This window comes from Lingula anatina, chromosome 6 (assembly GCF_051362555.1).
Source record: "Lingula anatina isolate TDL-2025a chromosome 6, LinAna3.0, whole genome shotgun sequence".
Classification (NCBI taxonomy): Eukaryota; Metazoa; Brachiopoda; class Lingulata; order Lingulida; family Lingulidae; genus Lingula; species Lingula anatina.
In genome coordinates, this window is record NC_141772.1 from 17,684,227 (window position 1) to 17,710,849 (window position 26,623).

Consider the following 26,623-nt stretch of genomic DNA (forward strand, 5'->3'; position numbering starts at 1 on the left):
CGGGGAAATTGAGTTTTGAGTGCGTTCGGGTGTTTACTGATGTCCTTTAACTTTAACACACCAGGTTATACAATAGTTACAACTTTTCTCCTAAAAAACTGTAATCTTAATCTTTTTTACTTATATAACTACCGTATGTTTCTACTATAGTATTTCACAAAGATGAACTTTAAAGATGACGTCTATTTAGAAAGAGCGCCATTACTAAAAACGCAGCACTGGAAAATTAACTGCCAAAGTGTCAACGCTACGTTACATAAAGTGCCGACAGAATCTACGTGGAGTCAAAGTTTGCTATTTTTGAACAAGCCACACAACGGAGACTGAAATATCGAAGCGCAAAATATGACTTGTTTTAATTTTTGATAAAAAAGGGTGTTAGTAGGCTATGACCAAGTTGTTAAACAGTCGATGAAATTCTTAAAATATTGAATGACTCTAAATGGAATTTAATAAATTTCTTAATTGCTTATTTGATTTTTCTATATCATTTTGTAAAGTCAGAGTATTTTATAATAGCAAACTGCTAACAACGCGTTACTTTCCAAAGCATAAAAAATAGGTGTGTGTGTGTGTGTGTGTGTGTGTGTGTGTGTGTGTGTGTGCTCGCGCGCGCGCGCGCGCGCGCGGGTCGGGGTGGAGGGCGTGGGTCTTGCACTGGAATCTTCCTCTCTGACAATTGTCAATGTTGACAGGGTACGTAATGGTCCGGGAGAATATTGAGGAAGTTGAGTTACAACAGGGTTAATGCTACAGTATTTGTCCTCAGAGTCTATCTCAACATGATTGTGACGGCGCCCATGAATTTCATCATATTGTGCTAGTGAAGACAGCGATAAAGCATAGAGGGCGCTGATGTGATAATCTTTTTTATAATTTCTCCGGAGTATCACAATAATTTTTTATATATCACTGTGGCTGGACCTTGGTCATATCTGTTGCGATGCCAACCCCCCCTCCCGCCTTGCACAAGTATCTTGGTCGCAGTCCATTACAAATCCAAAGTCTCACCTCTTGCACAGCGCCATCTACACTCAACAATGTTTATATATGGCGCGTGCAAATGGTGACGCTGAAAAGCCAGCTTGAAAAGCCGGAGTTTTCATCAAACGTTCTGTACGCTGAGTGTCCTCTTTCATCAGGGCACTTTTCTTCGATGGTTTTGTTATATATTCTGTTGGCAAACTTTATCGGTGAGTTCAGGATAAGACATATGAAGTGAAGAACACATACGGTATCGATTGTGTCAGTTGTGCACTGTTCACATCACGATGCAATGTAGTACGAAACGCATTAGCATTCCTATTGACCTTGTGTTAGCACACTGTGTGTTAGCACAGACAGTACATATCAGAATCGTCAATAGGAGTGCTAACGCATGAATTGTCGTGCTAGATGCAATGTGCAGGGCTACAGAACATTGACACTACAGATTAAAGACATTAAGTACCAGTCTCTGTAAGGTTCAGAATAGGGTGGCACATGACCATCTCAGATTTTGATGAAAATTGGTGTATTTGTTCATTATAGCCCCAAACCAACATAATGGATATTGGTTTGTTTGAATCACCCTCGGTTGCCATGGTAACAGCACTTAGAAATTTTCACCTAAGATGGCGGAATCCAGATTCCAAAATTTCAATTTCAGCTATATTTGAGCTAAAAAAACCATAAATGTGGATAAATATACATTTTTCATTTTCAAACATTGTTAAATATCATATCCTATTTGAACTCAAAACATATAAATTAATGTTTTTGGTGGCCTTTAAAAATTAGAAAAATAACTTTGAAAATGGGGAATTTTCAAAAATTCCAATTTTTGCTAAAATGCCCAAATTTGCAAATTTCAAATACATTTTTCATAGACTGGCCAAAGCCATCTATTATCACCATACATTACATAAGAAAGTAATGTACTGTCCTTTTATAATCAAAAATAAATTTTTTTTCAAACACATTTTTCAAAAAATTATTCAATTTTTAAAATTCTTAATCCAAGATGGCGGCAACCAAATTGCACATTTTACATATTTGTGTATATTAAAAATAACAAACATGGTTAAACACATATTTTATATTTGTATGTTGCTAAATCCCAAATCTTGATTAATTGAAAAACATAAAAAATATTGTTTTTTGCTGGCCTTTAAAAATTAAAAAAATAACTTTGAAAATGGGGAATTTTCAAAAATTCAAAATTTTGCTAAAATGCCCAAATTTGCCATTTTCAAATACGCTTTTCATACACTGGCCAAAGCCACCTATTATTGACATACATTACATAAGGAAGTACATATACTGAACTGTTTTAATCAAAAATAAAATTTTTTTCAAACACATTTTTCAAAAAATTATTCAAATTTTAAAATTCTTAATCCAAGATGGCGGCAATCAAATGGCAAAATGTCCCTATTTCTGCTTTAAACTAAACAAGCATGGATAAAACACACATTTCATTTTAGTATCCTGCTAAATATTATGTCTTGATTTAGTCAAATGCATATTACTTAATATTTTAAACAGTCCTAAAAATTTAGAAAAACAACTCTAAAAATGGCAGATTTCCAAAATTTCAAATTTTAGCTAAAATGCCCAAATTTTGCCATTTTTAAATACATTTTTCATAGACTGGCCAAACCCACCTAATATTGTCATACATTATAAGTAAATGTTTTGAGTTAATATTATTAAAAAAATCTTTTTTCAAACATTAAAAAAAATGCAAATTTTTAAATTCACAATTCAAGATGGCGTCAACCAAATTTTCCATTTTTCGCTATTTCTGCTTTAAAAATGGATTAAAATACAAATTTTGTACTTGTGTCCTGCTAAATAACTTGATTTAGTCAAAAGCACACAGGTAAATATTTTTGTGATCTTTAAAAAAAACTTTAAAATGATGAATTTTCACAATGGGACAATGGGTGTTAATCTTTCAAGGTCATACAATAACAGCAATGTGGTGGTATTCTTTTGGTTGACATCCAATAGTTGAGAAATATCTCCTACCAGTCTCAGCTTCAGTTTCAATCTCTTGTGGACCTTCTACCACTGTCCAGGAAAAAAATTCCCTTATCCATAAACTACTATCTATAATGTGCGTGGATTTAGCAGTGCCCACCCCAGATTAGTTAACATTTTTATTTGATTCTTTTAATTGTATATGAATATATTTTAAACAAGTCACAGTGAATTAAAACATGTTTTTAGTCTTTCTTATTTGAAAGAAAATGAGGCATCTTCTCTACATAGTAGTAAATTATATGAATATTTATTATGGTGTTCAGCATTTTTGTCACAAACTTAAATACCAATATATATTTTCCCTCATGCTCCTTGCCCTAAGATGTTCATAATTTATTAATTTTGCTAATTTTCTTTTGGTATACAACTTATTTGTAAGAATATTTGTTGTAGGTAAAGTCCATTGGTAACCAGCTACACTGTTAGAAGTTGTGATATCAAAGCAAAGCAGTTATCAATGTTAAGGGTGCCTCAACATGATAGTATTTGATGCATTTTGTCCCGAGAATCATGCATGATCATACATTTTGACTAGTCCAACATCTGCCTCAACACTGAGGACTAATTTTGCATGTTACAATCAGGTAGAAAGTATCATTATGATAATTTCCCCTATTTAAGTTACTATTTACAATTTTAATGTAAAGAGTAAAGTTAGGTCACCTGCTAGTTTTCAGTAAAGAAATATGAGAAAAATGTATGGATAACACAGACTTTATGATATCAAAACTGTGGGAGCATTATACTAAGCAGGACTTGATTAGGTGAGTCTTTAATACAAATAGCATGATTATCAAGGCTTATAAAGTAATGCTAACTTGTTTTCTCATTTAGTATTTTTTGTGACTGAAAATCTAATGTACTGCTATATCTTTCCGAGAAAAACTGAGCTGCAAGACTGGTTTGTCAAATAAAGTGCAATAGTACACACCATATCACTCCCATTCTGAAAGGATAAAACTGGCTGCTTGTATTTGTATTATTTTTAAGGCGATACATACACAAGGACCATTATATTTATCTGATCCTATCTGTTTTAACTGACCAAGGCAGTCCACACATTTTAATACTGAGAATGACCTTATTTTAGAACAGTCTATTTTAGAGAAGGGGTGCCTCAAAAGTTATGGAGATCGGGCTTTCATAATCTATGCCTCCATATTATGGAACGCCTTACCAAATTTTATTAGAAAAGCAGACGACTTTGACAGTTTTAAATCCCTTCTTAAAACTCACATTTTTAAATCTGTCTATATCTCTTAGGTTTATATATATATATATATATATATATATAATGTTTTTAGTAGTGTTCATTTTAAATGGTTTCCAATTGTTTCAGATTTAAATATTGTAGTGATTTTTTATTGATTTTAGTTATATTATTGTAAGGCGCCTTGAGGTAGCACGTAAGGCACCATATAAGAATATTATTATTATTATTGACAGATAGCTTTTACATGTCTATTTTATTTTACAAGTTTTTTTATTTAGAATCCTGGTTGTGAAGAACTAAAAATCTCTTCCACTTGTATGAGTAACAATTTCTACTGTATATATTAAGTATTCAAGTAATCTGTTCTGTTATCGACTTCAAGTACCTGAGAGGGCACGACGGGCCTTACTGGGCGCTGTTTTAAATTGGAGGTAGACCATACTCGAGCAGTAAATAGCCGTCAAACACAAACTCACGTTGAACATCAAAACTTTATTAGAAAACCTGTATCAAAGTTAACACTGACTGTAATTTAGAGTATGGTAACTGACAGTGCTTTAATTATTTGTCGATTATATCGGATATTAACGGCAACTGCACGTGAGGGAGAAGACGAGGTTTTCACAGTGGTACATGTACCTGGTAGTTTTCTTGATATCCTTAGTTAGTAGTGCCGATAATTTACGACCATAAAGTTCTACCAGTCCTTCCTTGTGGGTAATTTATGAAAAATTGCATATCATGCTGTAAATAAATAACTGTGTGCATTCTCCTTCCACATACAAAACCGACGGCAATCAGAGCTCCCGCCATCTTGGATAAAATTAGTTATGTTGTATATAAAAAAACGATGTGCGGAAACAAATACTACACACCAGTCAGCATAAAAACAATCCAAGCAATAAATGATCCAGAAAACAAGTGCCATTTATCCAAAAAATATCCATTTCATGAGATAAATAACCTTAATTCAATTTATTTACATCTGAATGAGTTCGTAGGTTAGCAGTCACCGCTACTGCGCATGCGCAGATGGTCTTTTTCGCGTAGTTTTAGCGTTGATTGTTTTTAATGTAATTTAACCATTTTGTGTTTTGAAAAAAATTTTATTTCATTTTTTGGTACCTGAATATATGCTGTAAACATCTTGTATAGCCATATTACATAACTACGTCGGCCATACGAGTTATTTGTCAGTGAATATGGGGTTTCCTGAACATTTTATATAGAAAAGCATATGGGAGAAAAATTTCAGGCTTAAATATAAAACGCTCTAAAAAATAAATTATTTTAAATATGCAACTTTCCGGGCTCAATTTATTAGTTTTTAGCATAGTTCTTCACAATAAATTAAAAGAAAACAAAATCTGGGAGGGTCATGTTCCAATGCCCCTATGTTATTTTTCTGATTCTTACAGAGACTGGTACTTAAAAGTGCTTTTGAAGAACTGACAAGATTACACGCAGTCATCTACTTCAAACTCCCCATTCAGAGAATTGACTGGAGAACTGATGTTGTTTCTTCTATTACAATTTATAAGTAGGCCTTCTTCCTCTTGAGTTATCTGTCGAAATAGTAATATATGAACTGAACTATGAATAACACAAACTTCCCATGGAGTGTCCACTTACGTGAACTAGCACGGCCACCCTGAGTTTCATTCCAATTCAGTTATTTCTCTTGTTTTCACATTGAGAACATATAACCAATTTCCAATATTCTTTTGGAATTTTACTTCTCATATTCTTAATTTTTTTTGTAATTGGCATCTATAATTAGTAAAAGATTTATCCATTACAGTTTTATACTGTTTCTAAGCATCAAGAACCCCTTGTTTAAATATAGTGAGTCCATATTTCTTATATTTACAATGACATTTACAGTACTCCTTACATGCGATATGGCACTCATTGCCGAACTCCTCTTTATGCTTTTTCGGGGTATATTTAGTTTTATTGTTATTATATCTATAAGATCCAAATGTTTTCTTAGCTGAACTCAACAATACTTCAGCAGTCTTTTCAAAAATTGAATCAATTTCCTTTTTCTCCACACTGCCAAGATCCAATCTCTCGAAAACATTCCGGAAGCGGATAGCAATTAAGCGTGAACCCCCAGGGAGTCGGGTCGATCCAAATGGATCGATCTAAATCTGTGGGAACCCAGTCTTACAAAAGTTTAGTAAATAATTACCAAAGCTGTTAACTGTACTGTCTTTACTCATAGGTTGTACACTGGTCCCATTTATCTCTAGTTTATGGACATCTGTTAAATGATCAAAATTTTCACCAAAAGCTATTTCAAATTCAGACAGTTCACTTTCATCATAATAGTCATTTTTATCACCCATCTTTGAATTAAAATCTCTGGTAATACAGACGTGGCTATAGTTAACACATAAATTAATGTATTCAAGTTCTATTTCAGCAAATGCATCAGGTGAGCTGTACCTTGATCCCTCAGGTGGGATATAAACAATTCCAGTGTTTGGGTCAAACGGTGGATTGTCAATGTTAAGTTTGTCTACCTGCAAGACAGTTTTCTTATCCTGGTTCTTAGCTTCCTTTAGGTGCGGAATTAGCATCTTTCTTCGTTCGTTTATTTTCTTAGGAAATTGCTCATTGACTGTGAATCATTTATTTCCTTAGGAAATTGCTCATTGACTCTGAATCGTTTTCCCTTCAGCGCTCACAGGGCAGCTTTCCTCAGCATTTCCTTGTCCGTAAATGTTCCACGCTTTGCGGTGATTGGCCTATGTTTCCCCAGTGTATGCTTTTCCATGCGGTGAACCCTTTCAAATTTTATTTCGTCAATGATTCCCAGAAACTACTATAAAAGCACCACTTTATTAGAGAGTTTCCGTTGCTGGTGAGATACGCCGGCTAGATTAATACGTCATCGGTTTGTGCGCACTTGTGACGTTCACCGCATTCATATACCGTCATCCCATCTAGTCTGCGGAATACAAGCGCTCCTATAGGGACAGTCGGGCTGACGTCACACGCCTTAGCAACCGGCATCTGGGGTAAAACAAATCGGGCAACATGGCGGATCGCATTGACTTCTATGTAAAAGTTGGCAGACTTTGTCCGAAGATATCATTCTTCACAGTGCTTGACCACTTGTGTCAGTGAGGATGAGTTATTTACCTGGTTGATTTCCTTTACAGGCTTTTGTAATTAGCAGCTGCACACCGGGTTAAGAGATAAAATCGTCCCTAATATAACTGCCGATCGTTATCTGTGATCGGGAATTTTACAGCAGAAGATTTTGCAAAGGCAGTGCTTGACCTTTTGTGTCGGGCGCGTTGAATCATTTACCTGGTCTATTGAGTCAGCAGGCCTTTGTAATAAGCTACTGTTTAACTTGTTACGAGATAAAATTGGTCTTAACTGCATACGCAAATGTCCACAATAAGTACCTGTACATGTACATGAGGTAGTGAAATAGGAATGGCTTCTTAGAACGTGGATCGTAAGAAAGACCTGGGAAATGTGCAACACTGAGAAGTTATTAGAATAGGATTTCTACAAATTGTGATTAAATCACCTGCTGCTGCAATAGCCTGGGGAACGGGATAGGGGCAATGTCATCGGTCCCATGGCCTCTTTGGTCTGTATACAGTTCATATGTATATTAATGCAAGCCTGGAAGGACAGCATAAACAGTTGCTTGCCAACTTTTTGGAAGAGAAGACACGTTGTGTTACCTGTATTAATATTGGCAGCTACGCGTCATATGAGTGTTTACAATCTTATTGTGCACTTTTCTGGCGAAATATCATGGAAGACAGAACGTTAAGTTTCAAAACGTACAAGATTAAAATTAAATTGAATAACAAACACGGCAATAAAGCTGTATGTTATTTTACCAGTTAAGGTCGCTTTATCTATGGCAACTTTTTAAAAATTTTACTTTGATAACTTAAAGATTTAGACATTACCTCACAAGTTTGTCAATATATTGACGTACATATTTTTTCTTACCTTTATGACGCCATCAATTAACTTACAACAAAAAAAGTTTGACGTTATAGTCCATTAATTTTAACTACTGAGTATAAGAATTGATATACCGTCACACATGCCAAAACAAGATGCAATCTCAATTTCTTGTAACTACTACTAATTAATTCCTGTAACAAATGAAAAACATAAATACCAAACAAGGTACAATGACTTTCTCCTTATCTATAATAAAATGAACTATACACACATACACAAATCTTGTAGTGCATGTATAGCTACGACCAAATCTTGTTTCGATCAACAGTCTCGTCTTTAGTCACGTTTGCACGACCTTTAGCCTGCAACAGTCGTTTACTTTTCCGTTGATCTTTGAAATTTAAAAAATCCCATTAGATTTTATCAGTTGCTTCCATATGGTTTTCTTTTCAATGAGATGTGAATATTATTCTCATCCAGGTAAGCCAATGAGTCTTTGCAATCTACTACTGTAAGATTCCTGATCACAGATAACGATCGGCAGTTAAGGCCGATTTTATCACTTAACCAGGTGTGCAGCAGCTAATTACAAAAGCCTGTAAAGGAAATCAACCAGGTAAATAACTCATCCTCACTGACACAAGTGGTCAGGCACTGTGAAGTATGATATCTTCGGAAAAAGCCTGCCAACTTTTACATAGAAGTCAATGCGATCCGCCATGTTGCCCGATTTGTTTTACCCCAGATGCCGGTTGCTAAGGTAAAGTGCCCGGATGACCGACTGTCCCTATCTAGCCAGTGCGGAAGATTATTGAAAATAGTTATTAACCCTCATCCACAAGGAAATGGAACCCTACGTAAACCCTGAAACCGGGCCTCAGAGGCCCGGTGTACCATGAAAATCTGACTCCCCCCAAAAAACATTCAAAAATCTAATTTAATTTGAGTAAATGACTATGATCTTGTAGTATGCATAATGGAGGACACATTGGCACTTTTTGTTAGTTTGCAGGTGAAAATTTTCATGAAAAAATAAAAAAAATTAAAGATTTGTATTTTACCACCCAAGGACTCCCCTATGAAAAAGCTATTTATTTGACATTTGATGACCATTTCAACATCTTTTCTTTGGGGTTACTTTATGAGGAATATATTGAAAGTACTTGAAAGTTTAATGGTTAAAAAATTGGGTGAAAAAAAAAAAATAATAATAAAAAACACATTAAAAAATAAGAAAAAATTAAAGATTTATATTCTAACACCCAATGACCCCCCTATGAAAAAGCTATTTATTTCATATTTGATGATCATTCTGACATCTTTTCTTTGAGGATACTTTATGAGGAATATATTGAAAGTACTTGAAAGTTTGATGGTTGATAAATTGGGTGAAAAAAATAATAATAATAAAAAAACACATGAAAAATAAGAAAAATTAAAGATTTGTATTCTAACACCCAATGACTCCCCTATGAAAAGGCTATCTATTTGATATTTGATGATCATTCTGACATCTTTTCTTTAAGGATACTTAATGAAGAATATATTGGAAATATTTGAAAGTTTGAATGGTAAAATACTGGGTATGCTATATAAGAAGAATTAAGTAAAAAGGCGATGGGGCCAATTTCTTGAGTTAAAAATGTAGCATTTTGACATGGAAGTGCAAAACCTACAGGTAGTAAGATGAATACTTGTTTTAAAAATATTCACCAAAATTTTCACTACCAAACTTTCAAATAATAACAAAATGTACATCTCTGTGCAAACTATGTAGACTATGGTATGGTGACTGAATATAAAATAGGTCCTTTTCTTTATGGGAATCCAAATCTCATGAGCATAAAAATGAAGATTTTCATGGTTTATTTTTCATTCTTTCACTCACTATTTTATCATGAAACTTTTAAATATTTCCAATATATTTTTCATAAAGTATCCTAATAGAAAAAATGTCAGAATGATCATCAAATATCAAATAAATAGCTTTTTCATAGGGGAGTTATTGGGTGATAAAATGCACATTTTTAATTTTCTATTTTTCATGTTTTTTTTTTAGTTTTTTCACCCAATAGTTTACCATCAAACTTTCAAATATTTCCAATATAATCTTCATAAAGTAAATTTAAAGGAAACATGTAGAAATGATCATCCAATATCAAATAAATAGCTTTTTCAAAGGGGATACAATGGGCGGTTAAGTGCACATTTTTAATTTTCATATTTTTTTCATGAAAATATTCACCTGCAAACTTAAAAAAAAAGTGCCAAAGTATCCTCCATTTTACATACTACAATATCACAGTCATATACTCAAATAAAATAAGATTTATGAACATTTGTGGAGGGGGAGTCAAATTTTCATGGGGAGTCAGATTTTCATTATGAAAATCTGACTGGGGGAGTCAGATTTTCATGTTACACCAGTCCCTTGCTCGCTTTACCTCCACCTGGGTGCATGAGTATACACTGTGTATGAAAAAACGTTTTTTTTTTTCTCAAAATGGAAAGTTTCGCAAAGGTAGAGCAGTCTATCAGGTATGTAATAATGATAGATTTAAACTGATATCTGCATATCAGGTGACCAAGGTGACCGATTACTCATAAATAATAATTTCTCCAGGTCTTGAATCTTTCACAGGCAGATTTCATTGACCATACTGATAGTCATAGCACACATGATATTGCTTGTGTAAAACATTTTATAGCAAAGCTATTTGAGGTACATGTAACATGGACTTATTTATCCCATGTGGAAGTAAAGTTATCAAGCGACCGGGCCTCAGAGGCCCGGTTTCCAGGAAATGGGACTAACTTTTGGAAAAGTTAATTTCTACATATGTTGTAAATTATTTCAAAACTAATTATTTATCCATTGATGGGGTATAAGTTGCTTGAGGATTACATGAAAGGAACAGGCTCAAAACCTCATGCGAATGAAGAGAGAGCAAAAGATACATGGGTCCGGGCCTGCGAGGCCCCTGAAAGGTGATTGAGGGTTAAAGGTTATGTTTGCTAATTTATATGACTTATATACTTTTTTACAATAGTTCAAGTGTACGTCCATGCAAATTTCAACTTTTTAACAGAGAGGAGCCGCTAGTTTTGGTTTATCGGGCACGTAGTCGGGGGTTGATCGTGGGGTTCTTCGAACCGCCATTTTTGTCGGGAAAAATTGTACTTTTGGGTAATATTTGTCTCCTTTTCGTAAAAAAGAATCCCCCCCCTTGGAAATAGGTGGCTACGGGGCCGTATATTGTTATTATTATATTGTAATGAGCGCCAGCATTCTGGGACATTGCCGGAACGCGAAGAGAGAAGCGCGTTACTGGATACATTAGCACATACGTAACAATCTAGCCGTCGTATCCCAACTGCACCGGAAACTCTCTATTATCAGTACTGGTATAGTATATGCTTCAGCCTTGACTTACAACAACACTTTATTTTGAAAGTTTATTTTTTAATTTTTTTTAAATAAATTTACTGAAATTTCATTATTTTAATATTTTGGATCTTGAGGAAAAAGCCTGATCACTGACTGTTTTGTCTTTTCCAGTCCATCGATCATCTGTCCATCATCATCTGCCACAAAGGTACACAATGACTCCAGACTACTACACTGTACTAGGAAGCACAGGACTATACTGTCACAATGGAACACAATGACTCCAGTATACTACACTATACTAGGAGGCATAAGACTATACTGCCGCAATGGAACACAATGACTCCAGACTACTACACTGTACTAGGAGGCACAGGACTATACTACCACAATGGAACACAATGACTCCAGACTACTACACTGTCCTAGCAGGCACAGGACTATACTGCCACAATGACTCCAGACTACTACACTGTCCTAGCAGGCACAGGACTATACTGCCACAATGAACACAATGACTCCAGACTACTACACTGTCCTAGCAGGCACAGGACTATACTACCACAATGGAACACAATGACTCCAAACAACTACACTGTCCTAGCAGGCACAGGACTATACTACCACAGTGGAACACAATGACTCCAGACTACTACACTGTCCTAGCAGGCACAGGACTATACTGCCACAATGGAACACAATGACTCCAGACTACTACACTGTCCTAGCAGGCACAGGGCTATACTACCACAATGGAACACAATGACTCCTGGGGCCGGTTTCACAAAGCAGTAGTTAGTTAGAACAACTAACTACTGAACTACCTCGCTAACGAGCAAACTTAGAGATTTTCGAGGGGTGTTTCACGAAGCAGTAGTTAACTTATCGCTAAGTTCAGTGCTAAAGTTTGGTCGCTAGTTTTCTCGTTACTCACCGTAGTCTCAAAAACCATCTGCCGGAAGTGGAACTCTTGCGTAAAAGTGTCCGAAAGCACTAACTCTCCAATTTTTGGTGGCTGGAAATGCATAAGAACGTCTGCTTTAAGGTCGTCGTAAAGGATCTCCACCACCTTTTTGCTGCTCTTTTTGTCACAGCTAGGCGCAACCTCTCGTCAATTGCATCATCGTGTGTATATTCTAATAGATTCTGCCTTTCATGAAAAGGTCGTAGTCTACGTTGCCGTCTGGCGGTACGGTTAGCAAGAAAGGTAGCCGCCATATTGGATACAAAGACAAACGACAGACAACGGTAACTAAGCAACCTTTTTATTTCACTCATTACGCATGCGTACGATGAAACTCTAGAGTTAGCGACTGGTCTGACCAGTCGTTAAATATCCAAGGTAACAACGAGACAATAACGAGCGAGAGAACTAGCGATTGCTTCGTGAAACGGCACTCATAACTAGCGATAGGCTAACTACCGATCGCTCACACTAATAAAATAAAAGTATCATGGATATTCAGAAAATTTGATATGGAAAGGTCTTCAGGGCCATGGAAGTTCAGAGTCACAACTTCAAAATGCCAAAATGAACACAAGAGATAACTGTACTAAAATAAATTTCTTTCCACTTTCAACACTTTTTTTACATATATCAAAATAATCAATTTACTGTCATTTTTAAATGATCAACTAAGAAAGTTGTTGACATAGGAAAAATATCAATAGAACAATTTTAAATGTCCAATTTGTTCCGTTCTGAGATTCTGAACATGGTTAATGATTGAATCTGACAAACTGTAAAGATACAATGAGTTTATTTCCATTTTTGACACTTTATTACACAATGCACAATAACAGGTTTACCATCATTTTTATATAATCAACTAACAATATTGTTAAGATGCAGAAAATGTCAAAAGAACACCTTTACATTACTAATTAGTTCACAAATGAGATTGTTAACATGCCTAAGAATTAAATCCGAGGAAAAAAGACTTACATACAAAAAAAGGCACAATTTCACCAAAACTGAACCGATCAAGCTTATTTTCGAACCTCGTCTGTATTTTAGTAAATCTGATCACCCCTGTGAATTTCAAGACGATTGGCCAATTGATTTTCCTTGAAATGTGTTATCGGTGTTGCACATATGCTGAAATAGTTAAAAAACAGCATTACTTCCATAAAAATGGCCCGATCAGGCTGATTTTCGAACTTGACCTGCGTATTATGAATATTCATCATTTCAGTAACTTATAAGCCAAAAAGTAAAACGATTTTTCGCTTATCGTGTTATCGGTGTTGCATTTATGCTGAAAAAATGAAAAAATAGCATAACTTCGCTAAAAATGGCCTGATCATGCTGATTTTTGAACTTGACCTGCATATTAAGAATATTCATCAGTTCTGTAAGTTGTAAGCCAAAAGGTAAAACGGTTTTTCACTTATCGTGTTATCGTTGTTGCATTTATGCTGAAAAAAATGAAAAAATAGCATAACTTCCACAAATATGGCCTGATCATGCTGATTTTCGAACTTGACCTGCGTATTATGAATATTCATCGGTTCTATAAGTTTCAAGCCAAAAGGTAAAACGGTTTTTCACTTATCGTGTTATCGGTGTTGCATTTATGCTGAAAAAAAATGAAAAAATAGCATAACTTCCACAAATATGGCCCGATCATGCTGATTTTCAAACTTGACCTGCGTATTATGAATATTCATCAGTTTTGTAAGTTTCAAGCCAAAAAAAAAAATGGTTTTCCACTTATCGTGTTATCGGTGCTGCATATATGCTGAAAAAAGTGAAAAAACAGCATAACTTCCCTACAATTGACCCGATCATGCTGATTTTCAAACTTGACCTGCGTAATATAAATATTTATCAATTCTGTAAGTTTCAAGCTGAAATGAAAAACAGTTTTCCACTTATCGTGTTATCGGTAAAAGTGCACAACGGCGACGACGGCGACGACAGACGCAGGTGATGGCTATATGTACAGACACATCTGTGTCTGTACATAAAAAGTAAAATACAAAGATACTCTGCCCTGAGAGATGGGACTCCCATACTGGTGAACCTTCACAGGTTCACACCTCTCTTGGGGTTCCATCCCCCAAGGGAAGTTCCCCTGCCCACAAGTTTAGCTTTTAATAGGTTTTCTTTGAGAATTACTCTTACTGTGGCCTTGGCTGTTCAAAATAAAATATGGAATGTAAAGAAATCTTTGATTACCCATCTATCTTTTAGGATGGAATAAAATCTACCATTTTTTCATGTCTTTAACTAAAGTTCCACTCAGAGGTGGAGTTCTTGGGCAGGAGAGCTGGAAGGTGTACTCTGTGAGGAATTAATAAAGGTATAAAAATACCTAAACATGTGGAACTTTCATTTTCTTTTTCAATTTAAAAGCAAGTTATTTTCATCTTGTTTACCTGTTACTGATAACAGTCAGTGTGAGGTGTTGCCTTTTGAGTGGCAGATTTGTGTTCAAAATGATAACAGTTGAAAATGGAATTGATATGTGCATTTATTAGTTAATCTGTTTTTCTAAATATTTGTTTCTCTTTGAATCTTCTTTTATAAAGTTATTTTCTTTTATGTATAAAGCAAGCATGACATTGATTTAGTTACATTTTTGAACGATTACACTTGTACTAGCCAGTTTACATTGTATGAGCCTGGCATGTATTTATTCTTCTCCATATTGTCCAGTGTGTTTAAACTTAGATATCTACAACTGTGGTCCCTAATTTACTGCAGCATTATCTTTACAAGTTAAGGTATGTATTAGCTAGTATTTGAATGTGCATGTTTCATGAGTGCATTAAAGGAGTACATAATAATAATGTACAGACGTTTCTGTCAGGGCTCCGTATTCAGCGCTGTTAACATCTAGCACACTTTTTGTAATAAAACTTCCTGCCATGACAGTAACCAAGTGTTGGGTTTGGTTTTGTTTCAGTAAAAGCAGAGAATGACATAAAGTGGTCATTTCTTTTTTAGTTGAGTGATGTAGAGGTTTTAAATTAAAACCCAAATGAAGGAAAATTTCTACTTTAAGGGACAGTTCATAAAAATAAAAACATTATTTAAAAGTCACATATGGATATAGTTATAAATGAAAAAAAAAAGTTTGGATGAAAGTCAAAGTTTTTGAACTATAATCAAAATCCATTATGGTGTACAGGCCAAATTATTTGTTTAGGCCCATATTCGAGGATGTGGGTTTGAAAAAATTGCCCTTTTTGCTGGAAAGGGTCCAAAACTTATCATGGTATCCCAAGTTGGATCAACTGAAGGAATAAAGAAAATTCACTTTTTCAGATAACAACAACCCCCCTTCAGCATCCCACCCTTCAACATTGCTGGCTACTTATAAATATTAAAATCACCTTTTAGCAAATTTTTCTCTTTTATTTAGAAAAGAAAGAAAGACAAAACCCATTTAATAACATATAATCAATATTTTATTGTACCAGTAAAATAAAGGTATTTTAAGAAATGATATTCTGAAGTGTTCAAACTGGCTGCCACAGAGCTAATAATAGATGTGCACTGACCACCCTGAAGATGAAAATATTAAAATATAATTCAGTTAAAATGTGTTAGTTGTAAAAATATGTTGACAGTAACTCTACAACCACCAGCTCCTGGCTGCTATCATATAATTACTGCTTTCATGTACAGTTTTACCAGCTGTTTGACTAAGTTTTCCTCTAAAACTCTTTAAGTTAACTTTGTTATGATGTCATTAAAGCAAGGAAACAAGAAAAGAACTTTCTTGTGACTGTATAATGAATCCGTTTTTTTTTTATAAATACTGTAATTTTTTCATTTCTAAATGTCCGAAATGATTAGATTTAATAATGAATGATAATAATTATAACCATTTATGTTCTTGGCCTGCATCTGAAGCAAGATGTGAAAATATTTAACATCCTCCTCCTCCACCTTGATTGGCAGCAGTCCTTGGGAGCTGAAATATATGACACAGTATTACTTACTAATATGCAATAATAAATAACCTTCAATAAGCAGTAAGTGCATCTTATTACCTCTGCCAAGGAGGTTATGTTTTCACCCCTGTTTGTCTGTATGTTTGTTTGTTTGTCATCAACATAACTCAGAATGTTATGGACCGATTTTGATGAGATTTTCAGGAACTGTCAGAAGTGGGCCAAGGAAGAGATGATTAGTTTTTGGTGGTGATCCGGATCAATAATCAATAATAATAAAAAATTGCTGCCTTCTGCACTCTGCACTCTCAGTGCTTTTCTAGTTTTATGTATGAATTAAACTGCATCAAAATATTAACCATTGTTTAGAGTTAACAAATTTGCCAAGTATCATTTTAAACTTGCAAAAAGCACAAACTGTGTTGACACAACATAAGGAATGTGTATGCACGTGTGTGTGTGTGTGTGTGTGTGCATTCAGTCACATTCCATCAGCATAATAAATAGATCCCTATTCTATTGCCCCTGCTGTCTTAACCTCTCTCCTTCATATGTCTGCTGTCACAGCTGTTGTGTTTTTAACATCAACTGAAGAAAAAAAAAGAAAACATACTTGTCCACAATAAGGATATCACATATTCAAAGATATACATGCAATAAAAACAGATAACATAACAGTGAATTAACTTAGTGATTGTGCAAGAGAGTCTGCTTATTGTGTGGGTAAATTTTTAAAGTGTGTTAAATGAATGCCTGTTAAATTGATGCATACCATCTTACCTCTTTTTTTAATGCTCTCAGCATCTGACACACTCTTTCTGTCTTTTATGTCGCCTGAAAACAAAAAAATGGAATAGAAACTATCTGTGTACAAATAGGATTTGGGCAAAAATACAGAACTGAAAACTCATTCAAAGTCTATTCATTACAAAAATTAATTATTTTCATGAAGACCAGATTTAGTATTATAAGACCAGCTTGCTTGAGCAACACTGTTCATATGTACGTGTGCATATGTGTGTGTGCATGCATGTGTATATTTAATATGTGTATAATATCATAATTTAATCTGGGCTCCATTCGACCAGATGCATGGGGAGGCATGTGAGAGGCGAGATATATTACAAGGACCAAAACTTTCACCCTGAAAAATCAACAGCTACAAGAACCAAGACTTGCACCTTGAGAGTCAACAGCTACAAGGACCAAGACTTGCACCCTGAAAATCAACAGCTACAAGGACCAAGACTTGCACCCTGAGAGACAACAGCTACAAGGACCAAGACTTGCACCCTGAGAGTCAACAGCTACAAGGACCAAGACTTGCACCCTGAGAGACAACAGCTACAAGGACCAAGACTTGCACCCTGAGAGGCAATAGCTACAATTAAGGACCAAGATGTGACTTGCACCCTGACAATCCATATTTGCATTTGAATAAACTTGTTTTATTTTTGATAAGTAGATTTTGTCTGTAAACAACATATATATAAAAACTTGCACATTAAAAATAAAACAATACATTGTTTAGTTGCATATACCTGTACCTCTTACACTTTAACTAACTTCATGTGGTTAAAGCCTAAAATGATTATGTAAGTATTGCGATAGATGTGCGGACCAGCACAATGGAAGTCTAGGGAGCGGCCGATGCCCTTTTGTTCGCTAACCTGGGGCTTGGTGCGTCTACTGACGTCAAGGGTGGCCAGATCCCCTTGATGAGCGAAACCAATATTTTATTGGTCACTAAAATTCCTTTGTTTTTAGTCTCATCCGCTGATTTCGCATTTTTGGTCTTTAACGTAGAGCAGTATACAGTTGTAAATTTATCATCGAAGAAGAACGGAGGAAAATTAGAGTAAACGAGCCAGCGAAACAGAATAGAAAGTAAGCACAGTAAATAATTACTACTTTATAGTTTAAAGTAAGTTTCAAGTTTACTATAGTGGTATGTAAAAGTTGCTTTACGTACGTTAAAAACGTCTAGCTCCAGTTAATGCCGTTAAGCGCTACCGACATAGATCGTAACTTAGCGTTTTTTTCTACTTTTGTTAGCACAGCAATACAGTAATAGTTTGTGTGTTGTTCCCTACAGTGCTCTAACGGGAATGATTAACTAGAGTTTTAATTAATATTTCAATGAATAGTGCCGCTTTTGCTAGAACAAAGGCGCTCAGGGTATTATGTCATACTTCTCAGGTCATGTTTGTAACGGGTCATTAGCGAACGCTAGTACGGTTGTGTTTAGGTTTGCATTGCCTTGACGCGTGCGGCGTGCTCGCTGTATCTTAGTACACTGATTCATCATATTAGTGGTAGTTTGTTTTATTGTTAGCCTGCATTGAAATAATAAGTGACGAAACCAACGAATAGCCTCCGCTGGAGGAGAGGAGATGCGGTAGTTGAGATCGTACATTAACATGGGAAGATCGTTGAATGCGACTTATGATGATACACAAACCACTCATGTTGTTTATGTATGGATAAGAGACAATTAGTGTTCGTTGTATTACGTATTAATTACTTAATTTTCTTACATAGCTTGGAATTTTTGATAATTACTATATTTTTGTTATTTTTATTTTAGGATAGACGGAGTGACGGCCCAATTGTATGAGCGGACTCCGTTTAGGTGTTTCATTTATTGCGGAAATAGTTCAATACAGATTCTGGAAACTAACTGAGACTTGTGTTTTATTTCTGTGACTAGATTTATCCCGATCATTGACAAAATAATAATAAGCCCGGCTACATTTTGGGGGCTCGTCCGGGAGTTCTCATCTCATTATTATTTTTGTCAAGTATTCAGTCTATTGGGAACTTCTAACCAGAAATTATGGCAGAATCAGATGTGGAGGAGAAGTACAAAGCGATGATCAAAGATACCGAACGTCGTCACCAAGAGGAAATGAAACACCTAAAGACGGAGTTTCAAGAAATGATGAGGGAGGTGAGCAGTACCAGTAGGAGTACCAAGACTTCACTCCGCAAAGAGTTTAAAATACATGGTGTTATTGATACCAAAAATGGACTACCATTTTCAAGCCTGGCCCGCCAAATCGAAAATGGCCTCCAAAAGGGCTATGAGGAAGTCGAAATAGTAGACGGTATAATTCGGGCAGTACCCACCAGCTGCGGTCTTCGTAACTACCTAGAGGGGCGGCAAGGCCTTCGACTGACAAAGATCCGCCACATATTGAGGTCGTATTATAAAGAGAAATCAGCAACAGAATTATTTGCGGAGCTGGGACAGTTGGTTCAGCAGCCTACTGAAGAAACAACCGACTTTCTTCTACGGGCCCTGGACGTGAGACAGAAGATCCTATTCGCTTCTCGAGAGTCCGACGCATGTGTCACTTTTACAGACGTCCAGGTGGATAATCTCTTCAAGAGGGGGTTCGAAACTGGGCTTAGGAGTGACAGCATCAGGGGAGAAGTTAAGAAGATCCTTGAAGTCAGAGCCTTCGACGAAGAGGCACTGATTGAAGAAATTAGTGTGCTCACCAAAAGGGAGGAGGAGAGAGCTTCCAAGATGGCAAAAGATAGACGAACGAGAGTGGCCGCAGTAGTAGGTGAAGACACCGGAAGAGAGGGAAAGCCCGGAAGGGAGGATGCCCTGGCAGCGGAGGTAAAACAATTAAGGGCCGAGATTGCGGAGCTGAAAAGGAACATGACCAAACAGCCGTCCGAACCAAAGAAATTACGGGGATGCAGAGTCTGTCAACAGGCGAAGCGAAAGTGTAACCACTGTTGGGATTGTGGGAGTTCCGATCACTTCCGTGCAGGGTGCAGGCAGGGAAACGGAAGAGAGTCGTCTCAGGGGGGACGCAGATGACTCCGCCACCAGATGTCCCCAACAGACTGTCAGTTAATGAATTGAAGGGGGAAGTGACTGGATTAAGTCCAGGGAACAGACGCCGATTGGTCAACCTTGTGGGCAGAGAATGCGTTCTGAAGGTAAACCTGGCTGACCAACCAGTGGACGTTCTCTGGGACACCGGAGCACAGGTTAGTCTTGTGGACATGTCAACGCTACACTTACTTGGTTTACCAGCAGGTGCTGTGAAGCCCCTGGATGAGGTCTATGCACCAGTGCGCCTCGCCTCTGCCAGTGGGGAGGAGATTCCATATCAAGGTTATGTGGATTTACCACTTTGTTTTGGAGATGGGGCTCCAGTTCAAGTCCCTTTTCTAGTAGTGGATAGTGTGTCCTTACCCAGACCTATTCTTGGGTTTAATGTTATTGAATCTCTATGTGCGTTAAACGGGCAGCAGAAGTTTTCCCAGACATTTAGCAACTTTTGCAAGGATGTTGAAGTGGATGGTGGACGTCTCGCCCAGGTGCTTGCTGACAACAAGAGGGGAATGGTCTGTCGTGTGACTGTGGGATCCCAGAAGTTAATCATACCTCCTAACAGTTCACGGGTGATAAAAACCAAAGCACGGACCGGGGTCTTGTCCACTGAGAACTTTCGTTGTCTCTTCATGCCTCAGGAAAATTTCATAGACCAGGGTCTCTTTAGTGAAAGTCTGATTGATGTTCAGCACCCATCTCATGTCCGGATAGCAGTGTCTAACAATAGTTCCAAGAAAGTAATAATACCAAAGAAAACCACGATTGGGCAGCTACACATGGTTAACTCGGTGGTGCCAGTAGGGGAACCAGGTTTGGATGAAGCTACAACGCATGAGGAAGCAGAAAAGAGCTCCTTGGCGGTTGACTGGTCCCTGTTTTCCAGCCAAGAAAAGGAGAAGATCCAAGAATTACTTAGGAAACACCATGAGGTCTTCGCAAAGAGTGAAGATGATATAGGATGCATACCAGATTTGAAGTTAAGCATTCACCTAACTGACAAGGTTCCTGTCCGAATAGCCTACCGATCCATTCCTCAAGCTCTTTATGACGAAGTCAAAGATTACCTACAAAATCTCATGTCAAAAGGTTTTGTGCGTAAGTCTACATCGGCCTATGCAAGCCCTTTAGTTTGTGCACGCAAGAAAGACGGAACCCTGCGACTATGTGTGGATTATCGTAAGGTGAATGAGAAGTCTGTCGCTGACAGTCGGCCCTTACCCAAGATTCAGGATGCTCTGGATGGCTTAGGGGGAAGCTGTTGGTTTTCGGTACTGGACCAAGGAAAAGCATATCACCAGGGAATGGTTGCCGAAGAATCCAAGCCCTACACAGCATTCATCACACCTTGGGGTCTCTATGAGTGGGAGCGCATCCCGTTTGGGCTTTCAGGAGCTCCAGCTGCATTCCAGAATTTTATGAATGAATGTCTGGAAGGGTTACGCGACAAAATTTGTCTACCATATTTGGATGACATATTGGTGTATTCAAAGAGTTTCTCGGAGCACATTCAACATTTGGAGCAGGTGTTCCAGAGGTTGAGAGAGAAGGGTGTCAAGTTGAAGCCAGCTAAGTGTTTACTATTCCGAAGAGAAGTCAGATACTTGGGTCACTTGGTCACTTCAGAAGGGTACACACTCGACCCAGAAGACAAAACCGCAGTTAGGAAGCTGAAGGAGCAAAAGCCGACAAACGTGGGGGAAGTGCGTCAGATGCTGGGATTTTTAGGGTACTATCGCAAGTTTATACCAGATTTCGCCAGACGGGCAAAAATCTTATATGATTTGAGAGCAGGATTTGAGTTGAGAAGAGTCCAGGTGGTAAGCCACAAAAGAAGAAGAAGCTGATGAAAGGTCAGCCATCTCCAGCACAGCAGGTTGCATGGACAACTCGACACGAAGAAGCTTTATCTGATTTGGTTGACTGTCTATTATCACCACCTGTGATGGCTTATCCAGAGTTCGATAAACCATTCTCACTGCATGTAGATGCTTCAGGGGAAGGGCTAGGTGCCATCCTGTATCAAGAAGGAGCTGACTCCAAGTCTCGAGTTGTCGCCTATGCCTCACGTACCCTGAGTCCAGCAGAACAGAACTATCATTTCCACTCTGGAAAGCTAGAGTTCCTGGCACTGAAGTGGGCAGTCACAGAGCGGTTTAGGGACTATCTATACTACGCCCCTCATTTCACTGTTTATAGTGATAACAACCCGTTAAGCTACATCTTAACTACCCCTCGTTTAGATGTCACCAGGCTTCGTTGGGTCGGCGAACTATCAGACTTCACGTTCACTGTCAAATACAAGCCTGGTTTATTGAACCGAGACGCTGATGGGTTGAGTAGAATGCCTCTTGATTTTAATCAAGTGATGATGCAATTCACTGAAGAGAGTGACCCCACCGAAGTGCAGGCCGTGGCTAAAATGGTGACCGTTCGTAGCCAAGAGGATTCTCCATTCATTCCTACAGCAGTAAATGTGAACATGGTATGCAACGATAGAGACTGGCTACCAGAGTATCTGCACCATCAGTCCACAGGCGAAGTCCAGAGGATATCCAAAACATCTTTGAGGATTGCTCAGGAGCAAGATAGCTGTATAGGTCCGGTGAAAAGACAGGTAGAATTAGGTGAAAAACCCAATCGCAAGTCCACTAAACATTTACCTTCGGAATCCAAGACCTTACTCCGAGGATGGGAAAAATTGACAGTTGGCGAAGATGGCATTTTAAGACGAGTGACTCGGTGTACATCAGGAATAAGGCGACACCAGGTGGTACTTCCGAAGGAATTCCATCAAATTGTCCTTGAAGAGTTGCACGTAAAACATGGCCACTTAGGAACAGACAAAGTCTTGTCTCTTGCCCAGGACCGCTTTTACTGGCCCCACATGGCAGGATATATCGACCACTTCGTGAAACACCAGTGTAAATGTTTGAAGGACAAAGCACCAAGCCGAAAACCTGTGGCACCACTACAACCCATTGAAACAACATATCCATTTGAAATGATATCCATTGACTTTCTTCATCTAGAAACTTGCAAAGGGGGATACCAGTACATCCTGGTTGTGGTGGACCATTTTACCCGATTCGCAGCCGCTTATGCCACCACAAACAAGTCGGGGCGAACTGCTGCAGATAAAATCTTCAACGACTTTGTTCTCCGGTTTGGTTTTCCAGACAGAATCCACCACGATCAAGGTCGCGAGTTTGAAAATGAGTTTTTCCAGCGTTTACAACACCTAACCAATGTGAAGTCCTCGAGGACTACGCCATACCATCCTCAAGGGAATGGACAGTGTGAGAGGATGAACCGCACGTTATTGGGTATGTTGAGGACCATGAGTCAGCAGCACAAGAGTGATTGGAAGAATCATCTGAACAAGATGACTCATGCCTATAATTGCACCAAGAATGACAGCACAGGGTACTCACCATTCTTCCTTGTGTTTGGTAGACGACCACGGTTGCCCATCGATCTCATTTTCGGACTAGAGGGAGAACCTCACTACACATCCAAGAGTGAGTACGTGAAGAAATGGGCAGCGCGCATGGAAGAAGCGTACCGGATCGCTGGGCAAAAAGCCAAGAAACAGGGGGAAGTTGCGCGGAAATATTATAATCAAAAGCCAGCAAGTGCCGCACTGTTACCGGGTGACCGCGTTCTGGTAAGGAACCTTACTGAACGTGGAGGGCCAGGGAAGTTACGATCTTACTGGGAAGAAGAGGTGCATGTTGTCGCCAGACGGATCAACGACTCGCCGGTGTACGAAGTACGTTCAGAACGAGGAAACGGGAAGATCCGGCGACTGCATCGGAATTTGTTACTGGAATGTAATGAACTTCCGCTTTCCTGCCCAGAAGCGAAACGCCCCCGACTCAAAAGGATGACGCCACGGAAACAACGACCACAACTATCTCCTTCTTCACACTCAGACGACTCCGACTCAGATGACTTTACTCTGGTTAAGAGGACACAGCCCAGTATCACTGCCGCACCGGCAAGTACACTGAATCCAATGGCTGAGCCTTTCGTGCCAGTTCCGGAACCTGAACATTCTGGAAACTTTCTAGAAACGGAAGAGTCGGGACCGGACGTAAATGAACAATCGGAAGAAGAACAGACACCGGAGACTAGTGGTGAGACTAGCAGACGCCCTAAACGAGTAGTGAAACCACCGGAAAGACTCACATACGACAAAATGGGAGGTCCAAACCACTACGCAGGAATGAGGCAAATTCTAGCGACGGGAATTAGGCTCTGGCGTCCTTGGGCATAGGAGGACGTGGACATTCTCGTAACGTTGATGGACAGCATTAGAAAAAAAACTATCTTGGGAACATTACCTCTGCTCGCTAGGAGTGTGACAGTATCTAGGCAGATAACGGGAGCACCAGTAGGTGCGTTATTAGAAATCTGATCAATTTCTAATCCTTTCATAGCATTTTATGCAATAACTCTGCCAGTGATGGTACGTTCTATAAAAGGAAGTTCCTGGACAGTGTGTATATTGTAGTTGACTTTATTTAGCTAGGGTAGGTTTGTAATTTAGTAAATATATAATTAATTGTTAGAAATGTTGGGGCAACATTTTGTTTTCGGGGGGAGAATGTAAGTATTGCGATAGATGTGCGGACCAGCACAATGGAAGTCTAGGGAGCGGCCGATGCCCTTTTGTTCGCTAACCTGGGGCTTGGTGCGTCTACTGACGTCAAGGGTGGCCAGATCCCCTTGATGAGCGAAACCAATATTTTATTGGTCACTAAAATTCCTTTGTTTTTAGTCTCATCCGCTGATTTCGCATTTTTGGTCTTTAACGTAGAGCAGTATACAGTTGTAAATTTATCATCGAAGAAGAACGGAGGAAAATTAGAGTAAACGAGCCAGCGAAACAGAATAGAAAGTAAGCACAGTAAATAATTACTACTTTATAGTTTAAAGTAAGTTTCAAGTTTACTATAGTGGTATGTAAAAGTTGCTTTACGTACGTTAAAAACGTCTAGCTCCAGTTAATGCCGTTAAGCGCTACCGACATAGATCGTAACTTAGCGTTTTTTTCTACTTTTGTTAGCACAGCAATACAGTAATAGTTTGTGTGTTGTTCCCTACAGTGCTCTAACGGGAATGATTAACTAGAGTTTTAATTAATATTTCAATGAATAGTGCCGCTTTTGCTAGAACAAAGGCGCTCAGGGTATTATGTCATACTTCTCAGGTCATGTTTGTAACGGGTCATTAGCGAACGCTAGTACGGTTGTGTTTAGGTTTGCATTGCCTTGACGCGTGCGGCGTGCTCGCTGTATCTTAGTACACTGATTCATCATATTAGTGGTAGTTTGTTTTATTGTTAGCCTGCATTGAAATAATAAGTGACGAAACCAACGAATAGCCTCCGCTGGAGGAGAGGAGATGCGGTAGTTGAGATCGTACATTAACATGGGAAGATCGTTGAATGCGACTTATGATGATACACAAACCACTCATGTTGTTTATGTATGGATAAGAGACAATTAGTGTTCGTTGTATTACGTATTAATTACTTAATTTTCTTACATAGCTTGGAATTTTTGATAATTACTATATTTTTGTTATTTTTATTTTAGGATAGACGGAGTGACGGCCCAATTGTATGAGCGGACTCCGTTTAGGTGTTTCATTTATTGCGGAAATAGTTCAATACAGATTCTGGAAACTAACTGAGACTTGTGTTTTATTTCTGTGACTAGATTTATCCCGATCATTGACAAAATAATAATAAGCCCGGCTACATTTACACAAACTGCATTTCTATATACTGATAACTAATAAATATTAATATTAGCAAGAGCACAGCTCAAGAACAAATTTTTTCATCTCTTAGAAGTATTGCAGAGGTTGTGATAGTTGTCATTGCCACACAGCATTTGGCAATGATGGGTGCTTTTGTTATATGATAATTGCAGGTTAAGGCATGGCAAAAGGATTAATCCTGGTCCTATACATCCTTCCCAGATAGCATGCAAACGTTGGGCCAACGTTGCCTTGGTTGCCCATGCACATGTTGGCCCAATGTTGGGTTTCCATCTAAGTGCTCACTTTGGCCGACAGTTGGCTGAATGTATTTGGCCAACGTTGGCCTAACGTTAGTCAATTTCAATGCTAAAGCATTGCCAACATATTACCAACCAAACTATGTTGGCCCTACATTGGGCCAACTAATATTCAACATGGGCCCAACAATTACCCAATCTGTAGCCAACAGTGTATTTATGTTGGTTCTACTAATAACCAACATCGATCCAACAATTACCCA

At 37.9% G+C, this 26,623-nt stretch overlaps 1 long non-coding RNA gene across 1 annotated transcript; it reads left to right on the forward strand.

The window, feature by feature from the left end:
* Positions 1-1,037: 1,037 nt before the first annotated feature.
* LOC147761276 (uncharacterized) lies at positions 1,038-13,153 on the forward strand. Its single transcript, XR_015335042.1, has 2 exons — positions 1,038-1,193; positions 11,745-13,153. It is a non-coding gene; the product is annotated as an uncharacterized LOC147761276 (long non-coding RNA).
* The last annotated feature ends 13,470 nt before the right edge of the window (positions 13,154-26,623 follow it).